Source organism: Ictalurus punctatus, chromosome 4 (genome assembly GCF_001660625.3).
Source record: "Ictalurus punctatus breed USDA103 chromosome 4, Coco_2.0, whole genome shotgun sequence".
Taxonomy (NCBI): domain Eukaryota; kingdom Metazoa; phylum Chordata; class Actinopteri; order Siluriformes; family Ictaluridae; genus Ictalurus; species Ictalurus punctatus.
Genome location: NC_071284.1, coordinates 19,843,870 through 19,863,404, shown reverse-complemented (window position 1 = coordinate 19,863,404; position 19,535 = coordinate 19,843,870).

The window sequence follows — 19,535 nt, the reverse complement described above, 5'->3', positions numbered from 1 at the left end:
AAATGATTTTGAATGGGGAGAATTCAGTTATTTTTGAAGTAGTTAAACTTGCAGCTTTATTATTAGAGACGCGGCACAGATGCAGGTAATTCAATCGCACTTCTTTGTCTCTGTGTCTGATTTAGAGGGGCCAGAATTCTACATCTAACGAACTATATATAAAATTACTAACAAAAAGTAAGTGTTATTTTTATCCTTTCAGTCAAATTTTACACTGCAAACAGTGACCGCTTTAACTAGTGAATTCTGGCAAGTATAACTAGGATAATCCATGGCTAGGTGTGCATTACACTATTTTAATGCACAGAGGCAACCACGTCGTGCATTAAAATCATGTAATGCACATCTAGCTGTGGATTATCTCTGACCTACCTACCTCCCTCCCTCTCTCTCAAGAAACCATCCTGTAAACATCTTAATCTGTATAGGTCATTAAACGTCTCTGTATTGATCAGAAATAGTTCATGGAACACAAAGTTTTAAACAGTTAACTTCTTTTATTTAAAGCATTTATTTAAACATAATTTGCTGACAATTAAATATTAGCACAAAATATGCTGTTTTTAAAGGTTATTTCAGGATTCTTAAAAATATCAAATTGAATTCCCATATAGACCTGAATAGAAACCCAAATGGATCCCATTTTAAAAAATCATGTAGAAGTGACCAGGGGACGGTGATTACATTCTTGACCAGATAATTAATAACTAGTTATGGCATACCATCAAAGATCTGACAATGGGTCAGCATTTGTTCAGAGAACAAAAACAGTGTTACATCAGATAAGAATGAAATAGATACTGGGATGTGTTTATCACCCTCAATCACAAGGAATAATGAAAAGGATAAATGGCACTCTTAAGGCTAAACTTAAGAATTTCAGGAGAAGATGGAAGGAACCCAGACGAGAAGTTCCATAAAAAGTGGTAGGAGCAACATCAACAGCAGAACAAGTGGAAGGTATGACAGCTTGGTATCATTTGAACCATTGTACCAGAATACCTGGACTAAGACGTAGGAGACGAAAAGTTCAGGTTGCTGATGAAGAGGTCTAGCAGCTGACACTTCAGAGGAAAGTCGGGAAGAGGCGGGAGAAGGCTTAGATGAAGGAGAAAGAGAACCAGAGGCAGGCCCAAGTTATGGAGAAGGAGGAGAGAAACCAGGACCTTCCCCAGCAGAACCTGAGAGACACGCTGATCTAATTGTTCTGCCTGGTTCTGAACCTGCTATGCATGCAGAGGGGGACGGAGATGAACCAACCCCTACCGATCAGGAGTGTGAGCCCGATAGCAGTGTTGAGTTTGATATTGATCAACTTATTGCAACACCTCCCACAGACCCAGGCCCTTCCACCAGTCCCCAAGCAGGGTTCCCTTCAGTTGATTTCACAGGCATTGAATAGTCCCCAGGCAGACTAACACACAGATGGGCAACAGACTAATTGGTGAACTAAAAATTTTAAAAGAAGGGTCAACTTTGGATCCCAGTGCAGTAACACTAGCTTCTGTTCCGCAAGGCACAAAGAAAGAGAGACTGTTAAAAACAGTACAGAGCAATGGTTGGTACAAGTGGGTAATGTACACAGCAGAGAATTCAAGAATGGACAATTGTTTATTGTTGTGGATAAAAATGACATGAAATAAACACGAGGGAGATTGAGTATGAGTAAAAATGTAATTTTATTGGTAATTCACAGGACGGGTGGGTGCGTAGTCTGGAGGAAAGTAAGAGGGGGAGGAAAATGGGGTGCGTCCCGGGGACATGGGGAAATCAGGGGGGGTGAAGTGAGCGGACCACTGAGAGTCGGGACTGGTGGGTGAGAAGAGGGATGGGTGGTCGGGGCCCGGATCAGAGAAGACAACATCATCATCCTCGGATTGGAAGCTGGAGGGGGGTTCTGGGTCTGACTGTGTAGAAGCGTCAACACGCACGTTCGTGGGGCAGATTCTGTACCGAAGAAGAGGGGGGAACCCTGGATCTCCATTCTGAGGGGGGTTGCTGCGAAGATAGTTAAGTAGCATCATGATATCAGCAGTGAGATGCACAAGCTGGTAATGAGTATCCAGATCCAGGTCCAAACCCTGATCCAGGTCCAGTAACGGAGAGAGAGGGGACTGACGACGGGCACCGGCACCTAGACACATAGAAGCGGGATTAGGCGGATTGGAATTACGAGCAATTTAAGAGCAGTAATAGGAAAAAAGTCAAAAAGAAGTGTACGAGCTGAGGAGTGCTAAAAACACACACCCACACACACACTCGTACAGTCAAGACACAACATACATAAACACACACGAATAACTTTAATAATATCTTATAGTGATAGAGAAACTCTATAAAAAACAGAATAGTAGGATATGCAGGACAGTAGAACTGTAATGATATTAAGAAGTTGGAAGTACAGTAAACCGCTTTTTAAGTAGTATAAATATATATAAAATAAGAAATATAGTGCAAATATGAAAATAAATTATAAATGAGAAGTACGGGAAAAAAAAGGAAAATATAACTTACTCATGATTCAGATGGTGAAGATTCTCGTCTCGCAAGGAAAGCCTTAATTTTTAGAGAACCATGAAGAAAGCCAGTTATAAGGGTGGCTGCCCCCCCCCTCGAGATAACGATAAGACCAAGGTCCCTCCCGGTTGTTTAGTCGTCTTGCTTACGTCATTTTTACTACCTAGGGAAATGGGAATCATGGTTTCTGAAGACCTGGGTAAGGGAGAACCCTGGTTTTTGAAGACCTAGGTAAAAGAGAACCCTGGTTTTTGAAAACCTAGGTAAATAGAGACACTGGGTTTTTGTTTCCTGGGTTGTTGGAAATGCCTGAGTTCTGATTTTATGTGTAAAATAAAACCCCGGGTTTCAATTCTATGGGTAAGTGAAATAGGCCTTTTCTGGAAACCTATGGGTTATCTAGTGTGTAAATACAGTATAAATACTGGAGCTTAGGCTCAGGGTATGGGGGATCACTTCTGAGAATTCTCATCGGTGTGGATCTCGTGTGGTGGAATGGAACAATAAAGCTGGACCCTTGCTTCTTCTCACTCACGGCTGGTGTATTTTTTCTATCTCCAACTGGTCTCAGAGGTAGATGTGAGTATTGGCTTCTAAGTTGAATTTTAAATGTTTTTGGGTAATAGGCTAAATTCGAGCCAACATTATGTACGGCATCACCTCAGAAATGATTCATAGTAGTGCCAAATCAGTATGACTACAGACAATGTGCCGAATTCAATCAACAGTTTTGCCATATGAACAAATCTGAAAGACCTTCCTGTCCTGCTGAATGTCTATCCTTCCTAGGACACTCAGAGTTTCATAAATACTACAATTCGTCAGAATAGGGAGACTGGTGCCGACTCTGTGTGAATAGAAATTAAGAAAAGAGAGACTCCTTCAGGATATGAAATAGATTACACACTTGAGCAGGAATGTTTTAATGAGTCACAAGGTGACCGTGATTTAGACAACTTTCAGGGTAATTTCGCTGTGATATGGCACCTAGGTAATGACTCTTTTGGGCAGATAGATGTCATAAAATAAGCTTTATAACATGAACGTGCCAGAGAATATAATGATAATAACGCTACAAAACTGCACAAACTTTGGCATTTCTGTTAATACCTCAATATATAGAGCAGACAGTAGCAGTAGCAGATTTCTTATGGCTTTGTGGAGGAAAGTGTCACATTACCTAAAGGGTGGACAGGAATATGTGCTAGGGTGCAAATGATTCAGTCACTATGATGAATTGGGATCCTGAACAACTTGCTGAAACGGCACAGAGTGAAAAGGGCCTACCCCCTAAAGTGTACATAAAGTGTACATAGATTCTATAGGACAACCAAGAGGTATACCCAATGAGTTCAAAGCTAGGGATGAGGTAAAGTCAGGTTTTGAGTCTATACTACTTGATGAATAAGGACAATGAATAAGGACAATGAACTGGCAGTAGATCCCTACGATCCTTACCAAGACTGACCCCCTAAGGCAGACTGGGTCCCAGAACAACTACAAGAGGATACAGATTCCAGTTCTTCAAGTGAGGATGAAGAAGAAGTGTGATGACCCATACCCTGGGTATAAGTGCTAGCCTAACCTCTCCCCAAGAGTGACCTGCTACGATACGTAAACTTTCTGGGTTAAAGAATAACATAATTATATTGCTGGAACAGCATCTAAAAGAAATAGAGGCTAAGTCTTTATATTTTTCCTACTGATTGTAATTGATCATATTGATTTGCTATTAATTAATTTTAATTGATGTTTAATTATTATTGTAATCATTTCTGGGAAATTGATTTTATGTAATTTTGTAGTTGATTATGTTTAATGATTATTGGGTTTTTTATTCTGTTGAATTACTGTTGTACTCTACATAACACATGCTTTTAAAACAATGACTGATTTTTAAGTATAGGGGAAAGGGAGGCAGGATCTTTTACTCCTTCCTGTCACATAAGGAGGGTAATGGAGGTTGAGGATGGATGCAAATGCAGATAAGAGTTTTATGATAGGAGATATAGGCAGACAAATCCAAACCATGACACAATAGCGTGGTCAAAACAGGCAAATGGTCAGGCGATCAGCAAACAAGACTCAGACAAGACTCAAATAACGAGGATGAGAACCAGATCAAAACGATGAAAGAAAGCTAGGAATAAAGGCTTGGTACACAGCAGAGACTATGGCAACTGAGCGTAATACTTTGCAAAGTCACAGTATTGAAACAATCTCTATATACTGTGGAGTGAGTGCGTGTAAGATTGGTAACAGGTGTGTGTGATTAGAACTCCAAAGAAGGTGAGCGTGTGTGGGAAGTGTAGTCCTCTTCGGCCATGTTTGTTGTTGGTGGTGCATCCTGGGAAATGGAGTCACTGGTTTGCTGTGATATGACATTTCCTAGTCAAGTGTGGAGGGAGATAAACATCAAATTATGAAGACAAAATAAGACAAAATAATGTGTGGCAAAAATCTGTGTCAAACATCTGCTGTTGCTTGCAGCGATGCAGCATTCACAAGTAGATGCTCACTTGATGGAAATGGACACCACACATCAGTGGCAACAGTTTGCCATGGTTTTTCTGGCAGTTCAGTGCATGTCATTGAGACAGGTGTTGGAGGTGCACTATTCAACTGGCATGCAGTGTAGGATCTGACTAAGTGCCCTACATCCTTATCAATACCTGGCCACCACCTTTGTACAAAGATGTTGTTTCATCTCAGCGATACCCTGATGCCCCTCATGGGCCAACAACAAAGTCGATTTTCTGGCTGCATGGGGAATAATTATGTGGTTAGCACTTAGAATCAAATGGTCAATACAGGACAGTTCACCTTTGATGTTCATGCATTCAGGACTTCAAAGAGTCCAATGATTCTGCTGGTTACACATCTACAGCAGCTTTAGTTAGGTGTATACCGGGAGCCAGGGTGCCGGACATAGCAGGTAATCTTAGGGTCTTAGGCAAGCACAGGTTTTCAAAGATAGTTATTCATGCAGGAGCTAATGATATACACCTTCTTCATTCAGAGTTTACTAAGAGTAACGTTGCAGAGGTGTGTAAATTGGCGAAGGCCATGTCCAATGCAGTAATATGCTCTGGCCCTATCCCAATACGGCGTGACGATGTAGCTTACAGCAGGTTATGGTTGCTGAACTGCTGGATGTCCAGGTTATGCTCCCAAAACAATGTGGGCTTTATAGATAATTGGAGTTGTTTTGTCTCTTTCTCTCTGCCACTCACTGAACAGAGTAGCCACAGAGAGAGGAGTACCTGCAGTGGGAAAGCAGGACCTCGTGCTTGGATTGTATTTGTGTTCTATCGAAAATAAAGTTATAAATTAAGTTATTTAGCGATTTCATATTTATTGACTTTTTATCATTAAAGCACTGTAAAGCGCCACTATTTTCAAGGTTTTCCAGTATTCAAGCACTTCAGGAACCTTGTACGAACCTTGTATGAATGCTCATGGATGCTTGAGAAGATGGTCTCTTAAATCCTAGCTCCACTCTGGATTTTTCAAAAATGGCTTCTTTTGGTTTAAATCAAAGAACCTTGCATTTGACATGTAGCTAACATGTCCGAGACTCAGGAGCCAAAGGATTTTCTATTTTTCACAAATTCGTGAACACTGAAAAAGAAGAAACAACCTGCATCAGCAGAAACATCCTCATCATTCATGGAAAAAACTAACCCAATTTTGAACGAATTACAAGTACTTAATGCTCGATTGGGGAACAGTGAGGGTCGTTTTGACACTATTGAAAATTGTCTCGATGCTATATCAACCTCTGTTTCTGCAGTGCATGAGACTTTATCACAAAGAGTTTCTGTGAGCAAATCATTGTTAATGGAAGCTGAAGACAGAATCTCTGATGCTTAAGACGCTCTGCCCGCGAGAGTGAGCATTCTATATTGGCTAAAACGGTGGCCCAGCTTCAAGCCATATTTGAAGACTTGCAAAACCGTAGAAGACGCAAGAATCTGGAAATTGTCTGTCTACATGAAAAAGTTGAGGGATCTACTTTGCTCGCTCAGTTTCTGAGAGAAATTATACCAAAATGGCTCAGGCTCCCTTCTGACCTCAATTTCGAAACTCAAAGAGCACACCGATTGCTTGCACCTACTCCAGGAGTTAATGACCCACCACAGAGAACACATCCTACAGGCAGCAATGAAAAAACGGCAGATTGTTCACGTGGAAGCTGTGCTTCTATCAAGATCTCTCAGTGGAAGTGACAAGGAAACGTCAGGAATTTGATGCAGTGAGGAGGATTCTAGTCGATCGTAAGACGTTTGTGGTTTTCAATACCCACACCACAGTGAAGGAGTTCATAGAGACTTTGCAAGCTAAGTGACAAAGGGATTCTTATCACCTACCTTTGACCTCAGTCATATTAGGAGGAAAGTAGCCTGAACTTTCCTGGGACCTCATACCACATACTCATTTTAATATGTTCAGAATGGTTGATGTGGTTACGCTATATCATGCTAAATATTTTCTATCATTGTTTCTTGTATTGGCTTAATTGCCATCTCAGATCATGTTCCAGTTTCTGCAAGGAGCAAAGTGTGGAAACTGAATTCGTTAAAACTCTGCTAACAGAACCAAAATTATGAGAGAGATGAGAGAGAACGGAGGTTAAAAGACTAGAATGCTTACATAGTACAACTCCCAACCAAGCAAATTGGTCCGCTTTATGCCATGCAAGGGCCGAACTCAATCATTGATATCATCCATCCATCCATTCATTTTCTATACCGCTTATCCTACTGCGCCTCAGGGAACCTGGAGCCTAGCCCATGGAGAGTGGGGCACAAGGCGGGAGACACCCTGGACGAGGTGCCAATCCATCACAGGACACACTCACACACACACCCATTCATACTCTACGGACAATTTGGACATGCCAATCAGCCAATCAGTCTTTGGACTGGGGGAGGAAACCGGAGCACCCAGAGGAAAGCCCCACAGCACGGGAAGAACATGCAAACACCGTTCACACAGGGCCACAGAAATGACTGTTTCTTTCCAAGCAAAATTATGAGCATGCCAACAAATTTAGTAAAGTATTAGCACATCAGATAAAAAATCATTCTGAGAGGGCAATTAAGTCTCTAAAGATGTTGGATGGTACCACTACGTATGAACCTGAACTTATAAATGACACGTGTCGATCACATTATGAATCATAATAGGATGATTGCTTTGTTCTCAAAACAGTGCTTCACAATCAGAATTTGAAACTTTTTTAATAACATTTCTCTCCCAGCTATATCAGATGAGGATAGAGATTACCTTAACTCATCTATAACTCCAGAAGAGATCATAGCAGCAATACAATCAATGCCATCTATTAAGTCACCAGGACCTGATGGTTTTCCCCGGAATTTTGTAAGCTATTTTGGCCTGAGCTCCCTCATATTTAATGCCTGCTTTTCAAGCTCCTCTAGAGCTAGGTACAATACCTGAGACATGTGGCTAACTGCGGCTATTTTCCTGATTCATAAGAAGGCAAATACTCTCGTGACTGTGCATCATATAGGCCAATAAGTCTACTTAACACAGACTCTAAAATATTGCCAAAAGGTCTAGCGCATATCTTGGAGAATATACTACCTCAGATAGTTAAACCAGACCAGACAGGATTTGTGAAATCATGAAACATACGTAGACGTAGACCATTTTATCAGGTGGGTTGAGTTGCTTTACTGTAACCCTAAGGCCACAGTTGTTACAAATGAGCTCACCTCATCTCCATTCCACATAGGGAGAGGTACAAGGCAGGGTTGCCCTCTTTCACCTTTGCTCTTCGCTCGTCACTGAATCCTTGGCAGAACTTATTAGACAGAACAAAAACTTCTATGGAATTTCAGTAGGAGGAGAAGATCATTGACCATCACTATACACTGATGAAATAACATTCATGTCTATACCTGACTATTCAAATCCTGTGCTACTGGAATGCATTTCTCATTGTAGTTGTCTATAAAATAAACTTTTCAAAATCCATAGCATTACCTTTTAAGTGCTCTAAGGAGGAGATATTTAAATTAATATCCCCCCTTTCAAATTGAGAATGGCTTCAGGTATCTTGACATTTTTGTCACAGCTTTGCTCTGTGATCTTATAAGCAATAATTATCTCCCTCTTATAGAAACAATAAAAATTCATTTGAAAACCCCCCATCTCATTTCTAGGGAGAATAAATATAATAAAAATTAACATACTTCCCAAGATGTTATAGTTATTTCAATACATACCTAGTTATTTACCCACATTCATTTTTCAAAAACTTTAATAAACCCTTTTCAAAATTTATATGGAGTAATAAAATGCCACAGATAAAATTCTCCAAAATAATGAAGCCAAGGGACAAGGCTGAGATTGCCCTGCCAAATCTTCAATTGTATTATTGGGCAGCTCAGAGAAAAAATATGATTAGTTGGTGCAGTGAAAGGACAAATTCTATTTGGTATAATATGGAAGCAGCAATTTGTTCTCTGCTACCAATTAGATTTCTACCATTGATTAAGAGCTTTACAAAGTTAAACGGCATCTCAGAACATTATACAATATTTAACACACTCCGGGCCTGGAGAGACATGAAGACATATCTTAAAATACATACCTCTCTCTCTTCTTCTTCACCACTTTCTTTTAATCCTGATTTCTCCTCAACATTACAAAACATCTTGTGCTGCTAACACCACATCAGACAGGGAGCTCCCCAGTTGCACAAACTGGGGCCTATCTGACAGATAGTCAGACAGTAGATGCTGACACCCATTCTGAGCAGCTTCTCACTCAGGAGAAGTGGTTGTATGGTATTAAAGACACTGGAACAAAAAACATGATTCTCACAAATCACTCTCATGATTTCACTTCTATAATCCAGATGAGTGTGGGTGCACTACAGTAGGTAGATGACAGCATCATCCACACCCACAGGAGGCTGATAAACAAACTGAAGAGGATCTAGAGCATGCTTTACCTGTGGTCCAAGGTGTGCCAGAACTAGTCTCTCTAGTACCTTCATGACCTGTGACATTAGGGCAACTGGTCAAAAGTCATTGTGGTCAGATGGAGTGGCTTTCTTAGGTACCCGCACTAAACAAGCTGTTTTCCATAGCACCGGTATCCTTTCTTGCATTACGCTGAGGTTAAATATGTATTGTAGGATACCAGACAGTAGCACAGGACTTTAGGGCCCTTGGACTATCAGGGCCAATCAGGGCCTGCAGCCTTGCCTTGGTGAAGTTTCTCTAGCTACCTCCTAACCTGGCTAATCAAAAGTTAATTTCACACTGAGCACGATTAAGCTACACGAATGTTTGACATGATGATGCTCTTGAATTGAAACAATAGATTCCCATGGAGCTATTCACACCGGGTATGATTATTCACGGCGTGACAAAGCAAAGACATTTTTTTGGACAGGTGTGTCGATTTCTTTCCTGTCTCTCCAAAACGAAATGGGCAATCCAATTAGATTTGAGCTTTAGATCACACACCTGGAGTGGCTACTGTTGCAACAAAGGGTGAGACTGGTGGTGCTATAGCACAGAAAGCTGTTTTGATAACATGTGTAAACACCAAAGAGTATTATGGAAGATAGAAGAGAATGGATATTGAGTTCTTGTTATCATTTGCCAAGTTCCCATCCACTTTTTGTGCATTTTTGTTATTGACAAAGTGAAAGTGCGTAAAGGCCTGTTTCTATCCAATTGGCCTTTTACCGATTTTATAATCACTTGGCACAGCACGCATGCACTCTCTCTCTCTCCCTCTCACACTCTCTCTCTCTCTCTACACCATGGAGATGTAAACAAACCGCCGTGATATGTCGTGGCGCGAGGTAGCTGCCAAAAGTATATTTCTTACTGAAATACTTCATATTTGTTTGAATGCAAACAAACACTTTTTTCATAATGTTACAGTTGGATTTTTTGTAGCAGAAATCAGTACTCAGTATGTCATTTGTTATGTATCTTTATATTCTTGTTGAAATATGTCATTAGTGAATATTGTAGTAACCTGGCTCTTTAAGTCCCTTAGCTACCTCTACTGTGTTCTTGTCATTTATTGTCTGTTCAGTTATGCACTCCTTAGTATAGAGCATGAAGTTACGTTTGCAAAGTCAGTTGTTGTTTTAGAGGTAGCTCGCATGCTCATCATACGTCGGAAAACTGCTGTTTAGTGCCGGAGCAAGACCGCTTATCAGCTGTATGTGTTCATGAATGTCACACTGTCGGTGAGTGCACTGTTATGGAAGTATAATAGTGCCAAATGTCCTCAAGGCAAAATGGCACGCTGACTTACATAAATTAAATAAAAACATATTGCAATAACAATACTTGAATTTTTCTGCATTTGAAGGAAATTACTTGGTCATAAAACCAACTGTAAAGTGTTCATCTAGGTGCCAGCTATAACGCACACCTTTTTATCAAAAATCTAAAAGGTCTGCATCATACCTGACACCTACAGGAACACTTACCAGTTAGTTTGGTGACTGTAAGTCATTCTCTTCAAATGCTATTGAGCTTTAAACTACGGTATATTTTGGGTATATGTCCATATGGTATAAAAACATCAAAATGTTTAGATATGATTTGACAGTTTATTTAATTAAATATCAAAAATCTAAAAGGTGTGCTTTATAGCTGACACTTAGATGAATACTATACAATCGGTTTTATGACTAAGTTATTCCATTCAAATGCTATTGAAGTTAGAAACGTGTATACCAATGTCGTATGTAACTTTAGAGACGGTCCCTTAATTTGTGCATATCTGCGAATACCAAACATCCAACGTCAAGCCAGCTTTATGCCAGTCCGCTTGGTTAATCTTCTCTTGTAGTTTGTGGCTTGTAGACACAAGAGCTGAAGCAACAGTTATCTCAGAAACCTTGTATCAGCAGTTTCCCTTAAATAAGCAGAATGCTTTAACACATACATGCCTCCATAATGAATCAGAGAAAGACATGAGCATCAAGGGTCGACTAAAAGTTAAATTGGTACCTGGATTGCAGAATGGGAAGTTCTTGTGGCTCCGATATGAGACTCTGTTCTTTTGGGCCTAGATTTTCTGCAAGCTGCAAACAGAACAATCCACTCTAGTGGCAGTGTATTCATTGAAGAGGAGCTGGTTCCCACTAAGATCGTCAGTGGTGATTGAACAGACTATCACGCTGCATGAGTGGTCCTGGAGACAGACACAATGTTAACTCCAGAAAGTGAATGTCATGTCTTTTGTGTGTGTGTGTGTGTGTGTGAGAGAGTGAGTGTGTGAGAGAGAGAGAGAGAGAGAGAGAGAGAGAGAGACACAGTGACACAGTCGAGGAGTAAAGGAGATGCGCAGGTGAGATTCTCCATCCAATTTTCATACCATGGTATACCGGTATACCGCTTCAACCCTAGTCACGTACAATCGTAAAAAGCATTTCACTACACGTCGTACAGTATATGATTGTGTGTGTGCATGAGACAAATAAAATTTTAATTAGAATTTGAAATTATTCCAAAATTTTTATTATATTTGAATTCTAGAGACATTATTTTAGTTAGGGAAAAATACTAGTGAACACCTGATTTTTAAATCAACAGTTCACAAGAAGGCATAACAAATAAATACAAACTAAACAGCACTGTGTTATATTGTTTATTGCAAAGAACAAACCTGTCTATGAACAAAGTCTTTTATTATTTATTATTTCTTTTTAATATAAAGTGTGTACAATTATAAAAATCAAAAGGCTCTTAGGCCAGTTCTAGTCTTAGTGGTTAGCACGTTCACCTCACACTTCCAGGGTCTGGGGTTCAATTCCCGCCGGGGCCGTGTGTGCGGAGTTTGCATGTTCTTCTCCCTGTGCTGCGGGGGTTTCCTCCGGGTACTCCGGTTTCCTCCCCCAGTCCAAAGACATGCATGCTAGGCCGATTGGCGTGTCTAAAGTGTCCGTAGTGTATGAATGGGTGTGTGAGTGTGTATGTGATTGTGCCCTGCGATGGACTGGCACCCTGTCCAGGGTGTACCCCACCTTGTGCCCGATGCTCCCTGGGATATGCTCCAGGTTCCCCTGTGACCCTGAAGAAGGAGTAAGCGGTAGAAGATGGATGGAATTAAGTCATTAGTAAAGTGTTTCAGTTTACCGGTGTTCACTGTTCAGCTTCAGCTCACGCAGCTTAAGAGGGTCAGTCCCTGAGTTCTCATTTGTTAATACAATGTTAATATCTTGTATGCCATTTTTGAACAGGCTGTTTTAATTAAAATACTAGTGCTACACATCTTAGTTCGGAATACACAGTTTTTGCGTTCAAGTGTGCATCTTTATCTTAAATTCAACAAATATTCAAAGTTTGCATTTTAATTTGACAACCCTACAGCAGACGAGAATATAGAAGCAACACAAATATGTAAAATATTGGTGACATTCTTATGTAAACAAACACACATGTAAACACAATGGGCAATATCAAGGTCGGTAAAAATTATTAAGGTCATGTCCATATATCGTATAAGTTGATAATGTAATTATCAAGACAGGCCTACTGCTAATGTCGTGCTAATGGCTGTGGCTTACATCCATGGAAAACATAAGCTACTCAGAAGCATGCCCTGTTAAGTGAGCTAGCTACAATGATCCCTACTGAGGCATTTCACAGTACATTATACCTATTTTAATAGGCAATTCCAAAGACATCTTCATGGCTTTCAAGTGGTACCAGCCACAGTAATCTCAGTGCCAGCTGAGTCCAAGAGCTGATTCAGGGCAATCTACTGTCTTGAGCAAGCCATTGGCCGAGTTCAAACCCACTGGATGACAGGATCTCCCTCAGCTTATTTATCAGATTTCTGGCTTGGTCTGGTGAAGAGAGGCTATGCAAACAATTATCGACATAAATGTTCTCTCTCTATTGAGAACCTCACATCATCCTCTCGCTGGCTATGATTGATGACATGGTTCTGCATGGTGTAGCTGGCACAGCACGGACTACACGTGGTGCCAAATGGCAGGACTTACACTGATAGGGGTTTGATTCTCTCCATATTCTGTCAGATAAATCTCAGGAGAGGACAATCCTCAGGAAGCAAACAGACCTGGTGGAACATTGCTAATAATGCCACTTACGATACCTGAAGAATAAGAAGACAAAGAAGAAGATGCAAGCAAGAAGGAAGATGAATGTTGAGCCAAATGCTGTGCCTACAAAAAATGTCATCGGATATCGAGTGCGAACCGCACTAAGAAACGGCAAAGACAGGGGACCACTCCTGCTAGGATGTAAACAACCTGCTCTTGCTGTTTCTGAATCTGAAGGCAAACCAACAGTCATGACCCTGCACATGGAGGAGCCTGACAATCCACCAGTACAGTTAGTACAACAATCCATAAGTGTACAGTGTTCTCCAAGTAAGACCGATGCAGCTAGTCAGACGGATTTATACACATCGGATGCAGCTGTACAGTAGCCAGCAGATGTGCAGTATCCGGTAATTTATGGACCATGTTTACACAAGTGAACATGGAATTTATTTGTATAAACAAGTAAAGAAAGACAGTCAGTCCCAGGATCTATTCTTCTCAGATGATGAAATTAGCCACTAGAGTCAGCCACAGTACAGAAAATCTGATCTGGAATACAATGCAAGTTCATCTGCACCCTCTCAAAACACCCTGGAATCACAAGCATCAACTAACACCAAGAAAGAAGACAGGCTTTTTCTAGTTTTCGAGGAACAGTTAAAACAATTGCTTCAGTATGTTTTAAAGTGTGGCTCTTTGATTGCCAGGGAAAATATGAAGGAGCTGCAAAATGAAGGATCTTTAGTGGCATCCATTTTGATAAATTTGAACAATTTTCTAGTAACATAAACCTCAAAACAATAAGTGAAGACATATACAGAACACTGAGGAAGAAGTTTGTGTTTCCTGTTATTGAAAAAACATGGATCAAAGAGCAGAGTTATCTACTATGAAATTACGGGAAAGCACAGTTGTGCTCTGTGGAGATGGCCGGTGTGACTCTCTAGGCCACTCAGGCAAATACTGCGTGTACTCTTTTTTTATTTAGATGTGCAGAGTCAAAAGGTTGTGGACTTCACAACAATAAGCTGCACCCAAGTTTCAAGCTCTAATACCACAGAAATCTAAAGGTTTTAAGGAAGCTGTTAAAACCATTGAAAAAATGAGTGAAGGTCTCTACCATCTCTACTGACAGACATCCACGAATTGTTAAGGAAGTGAGGGTCTGTCATCCAGAAAAACACCATGAATTTGATCCCTGGCATGTGGCTAAAGGAGTGTCAAAAAAACTGTCCATTGCATATAAGAGGAGGAAATGTGAAGGCTTGGAAGAGTGGATTCCATCCATTATAAATCATTTGTGGTGGAGGGCACAAACTTGTGAGGCTGATGCTGAGGTGTTGAAAGAGATGTGGGTATCAGTAATACACCATGTTACTAACCGACACGACCGACCAGGGAACAGGCACTATCACTGATATGCTCATGAGCCCCTTGATGAGACGAGTTACAGAAGCAAGCTTTGGTTAAAGCCAGGATCTAAAGCCTACAAAGCACTTGTGAAGACTGTAAAAGCCAAGCGGCTTTTGAAAGACTGGGATCATCTGACGAAGTGCATCCACACAACAACACTAGAGGTATGTTTAAATACATAAGTCGGTTTCCCCCTTAATGTTCTGCCATTTGTTATAATGTGAAATGACTCACTCATTTATTTTTTCATTATAAATTCTAATTTGTTTTAGGTATACCACTCCATGTACCTCAAAAACCTTCTGAAGAGAACACATTTTGGACATGATGTGATGGTCCATCCCTCCATGCTTGCTGCTCTGGATCATAACAACAAGGCAAACCGGGAACAGGTGGGTGAACTATCATCATCTTTCTGGTTTGTAAACACCAAAACTACTAGTAACTGGTTCGCTGACCGTGGTATGACTGTGCTTGATTTGTCAGCCAACTCCCCTGACATGAACCCCATAAAGAATTGTAGGGAGTTAGCTCGGGGAGAGGGCGGAGCACAGATCCACAAGGGACAGATTTCAGTGATCAGAGGGGTTTTATTTCTAGCGTAGGGCGAAGTGTCCGACTTGAGGGGGGCGTGTCTGTGTTAGTGCGTGGGGGTGTGGCTGTCGCGGGACCTTTTTGAGGGCGTGTCTGGGTTCCCGAGGCGAGGGCCTCCCGTGCCGTCATCCACCGGAGCGTGCGTTTTCACCGCCCGGTGATCTCGTCCGCGCTCGCACCTTCGGGGAGAAGAGGAGAGAGCGAGCGAGGTTAGTGGTCGGCGTGAGTCAAGGTTACCGTTGTACTCCGTGTGGGCGCGTCTGTAGGCCGCTGAAGCGCACGCACGGATTCTGTTTCTTCACCGTCGGTCTTCCTCTCCCTGTATGGCCGGAAGCGCGCCCTTTTATCCTCCTCCTCTGTTGCCTGATTGGTGGACTTTTCCCGCCTGACTCCCCAATCGCCGGCCGGCGTAGCGTCAGCGGTCCCGCCCCGCCGTGACGGCCCTTCCGGCTGCTGGTGTGTTTGGCACGAGGCTGTCCGCTTCTTGCCGGTGCGGCAGTTGGGGAAGGAGCGCCTTTCTTCTCTTCTCTGTCGGTCCGTCGCGACAGAATCTATGAGAGACACCAGACCCAACAATACAGATGAGCTGAAGACCGCTATCAAAGCAACCTGGGCTTCCATAACACCTCAGCAGTGCCACAGGCTGATTGCCTCCATGCCACACCACATTGATGCAGTAATTTGTGCAATAGGAGCCCCGACCAATTATTGAGTGCATAAATTAACATACTTTTCAGAAGGTCGACATTTCTGAATTATAATTTCTTTATTCTAATATTTTAAAATACTGGATTTTTGATTTCCATGAGCTGTAAACCATAATCATCAAGATTAAAACATAAAAAGTCTTGAAATATTTCACTTTGTGTAATCAATTTAGAATATATGAAAAGTTCCACTATTTTAATTAAATTAAGGAAAAAAACAAACTTTTCCACAATATTCACATTTTTTGAGATGCACCTGTATATTGATCTTTCTTCTATACTTCGGCTAATTGTTTAAAAAAGAAATAAATAAACTGAGTGTTTGTATCGTATTTATTTATCATCCATCCATTTTCTGTACCACTTATCCTACACAGGGTCTATCCTACACAAAGCCTATCCCAGGGGATTCCCAGAAATTGTTTCACCTGATTAGAAACAACCTTTTAAATGATCTTGCCTATGAAAGAAAGATTTGATATTGTTGTATAGTTGTTTAAAAAGGTGTTTCCAGATTGCTCTTTTTCAGAAGGGGCTTAACAATTGCAGTTTTCAGGGATTTCAGAAAAGTGCTTGAGAGGAGTGAGGCATTTACTATGTCTAACAGATCTTTTTCTAAACACAAAAACGTTTTTGAAAAAGGATGTAGGGAGTGTGTCGATACAGCAGGTTGATGTTTTAAACTGCTATACTGTTTCTACTAGACCTTTTGGCATCAATTTCCTCAAAAGTAGACACATTAACATAGTTGTGCAGTTGTCGTGGTGGGTGCTGTCTAACTTCAGTGCAACATGAGGACGAGCTGATCGCCATTCTAATGTCAAATTTTTTTCTTGAAAAAAGACGCAAACTTGGAATCTGAGCTGGTGGTTTTGTTAATTTCTCTATTGTAGCAAAAAGAGTATGTGTGTTATTGATGTTACTGTTCTGTCTAGCTGTGTGTAGTTCTGCAGTGAAAGTATGAAGGCTGTCTTTATAGATTTTATAATGTACTTCAAGTTTTGTTTTCCGCCACAAGCATTCGGCTTTCTTGCATTTTATTTTCATGCTTTGTACTGCTGTTGTGTTACTCCAAGGTGCCTTACACTTACCAGTCACCTTCTTGGCCTTTACAGGAGCAATGTCATTAATAGTATTTTTAACTTTTGAGTTAAAATTATCAAGGAGAACGTCAACAGAGTCTACAGATATACTTGGTGTCATAGATGTAACCTTCATAAATTGCACACTAGTATTCTCATTTAAGTATCTCTTTTTGACTGTGACAGATCTAATTTCTGTGACAGGAGAAATCAATATATCAAAGAAACCACAATAATGATCAGATAGAGCCACATCCTTAATAACAGTAGATGAGATGTTTAGACCCTTACTATTGAGCAGATCCAGAGTGTGGCTGAGTTAGATTCATGTGCTGAGTTAGATCAAAAGTGTTTAAAACAGATATGAGCTCTTTGGGAGTTCTGTTTTCAGAATTATCTACATGGATATTAAAATACCCTCCAGTAATAAAACAGTTAAATTCAGATGAGGTTGCTGATAAAAGTTCTGTAAAATTATCAATAAATGTGGAATAATATTTTGGTGGCCTATAAATAATTAAGAATAAAATCCATGAACTATAGGTTCATGGTATAATACTAAGAGACTCAAATGAGTCATAACCAAGTGACATCTGCTTGCATTGAAAGACATCTTTAAATATTGCAGCTATCCCTACACCTCGCCTAACAGCTCTACAGGAACTCATATCATTAAAGTTTGTAGGGGCCGATTCATTGAGGACTGTTGCACTACAGCTGTCATCTAACCAAGTTTCATTTAGAAACATAAAATTCAAGTTGTTTGTGGTGATGAGATCACTGACTAAAAATTACTTGTTTTTAAGTGAGTGGATGTTTAAAAGTTTGGTTCCACAGTAATCTCAGATGTCTAATAGGCAATAGATTACACAGGTTTGCTGTACGCCTTGAGAAGGCCTTAGTCCATCTATTGCTTGACACTACAGATATAGATAAAACTAAAAGGACATTGAGTTCCCGCTTGTTCTGTGAACATTGTGGAATGTTGCTACTAGTGTAGCAGGGACCCAACACATATCACTGGGAGCTGTTGTCACTTGTTTGCTGTTTACCCAGAACAGATGAAGGACGGTGGGGGGGTTGGGGGCATAGATTTTGGGGGTAGACGGGTTTTCTGTTTCAACAGCTTGAATTCTACCTAATTTCAACCACGAATTCATGATTATATATTATATTCATTATATTATTATATAATCATATCATATTAATAATTACACCCAAAATATGACAATTGACAAAAGTACCAATAAAACATTTATTGACACGTCAGATTATATTCATTGTATTATTATATAATTACTCATTATATTAATTATATTATTCATTACATCATTATATAATCATATCAATATTAAAAAGTAGAGCTGCAACAACTAATCGATAAAATCTATAATAATCGATTACGAAAATCGTTGTCAACGAATCTCATTATCGATTAGTTGGTCTGCGCGCGGCGCGGGGCATGTTTACTCATTACTTTACTTCTGTTCTGAAAACATGCTTCGGAGAATAAATACTAAAGTTGTGTCCCAAATGAAGTACTATACACTTACACAATGCATTCTGCACTATTGTCTAGTGTGTGGATTTTAGAAATGTAATATCATCTCAAATATAACACTAGTGGGTTTTTTTTAACTAACCGGAAGTATAAGCCACGACGGCACATGACGTCATACGCATGCTAGCATTAGCCAGCACCCAGAGTCACCGATAATGACTTTCTTCAGTTTACTTTCTGTCAGCATTACCTTTTATTCCCAACATGACCTCAGTCACCATCAGACAGAGGCGAAATCATCACGTGACTGAGGAAGAAAGTGCGTAACCTCCAAGTCCTCTAAGGCAGGGGTGCATTTTAGACACCATGGAAATCAAACTGATGCACAAGGACAAACTTATGTTTATGTCCAAAATGCTCCACTGTGTGTAAGTGGCAGGGGAAACTGGTGCAAGCTGCTTAAAAGATTTAGTTTAATTGAAGTTTATTGTCATTATATGCTGTATTTGTGCGCTTGCAGTGTAAATTCTGTCGTTTATTATAACAGAAGTGTGTGTTAGTAACGAGGCCGTGTTGCTGATCACGCGCAGTGTAGATGTGCTGATACGGAGCGTAGCGCGAGTAAGATCTGTAATGTCTAA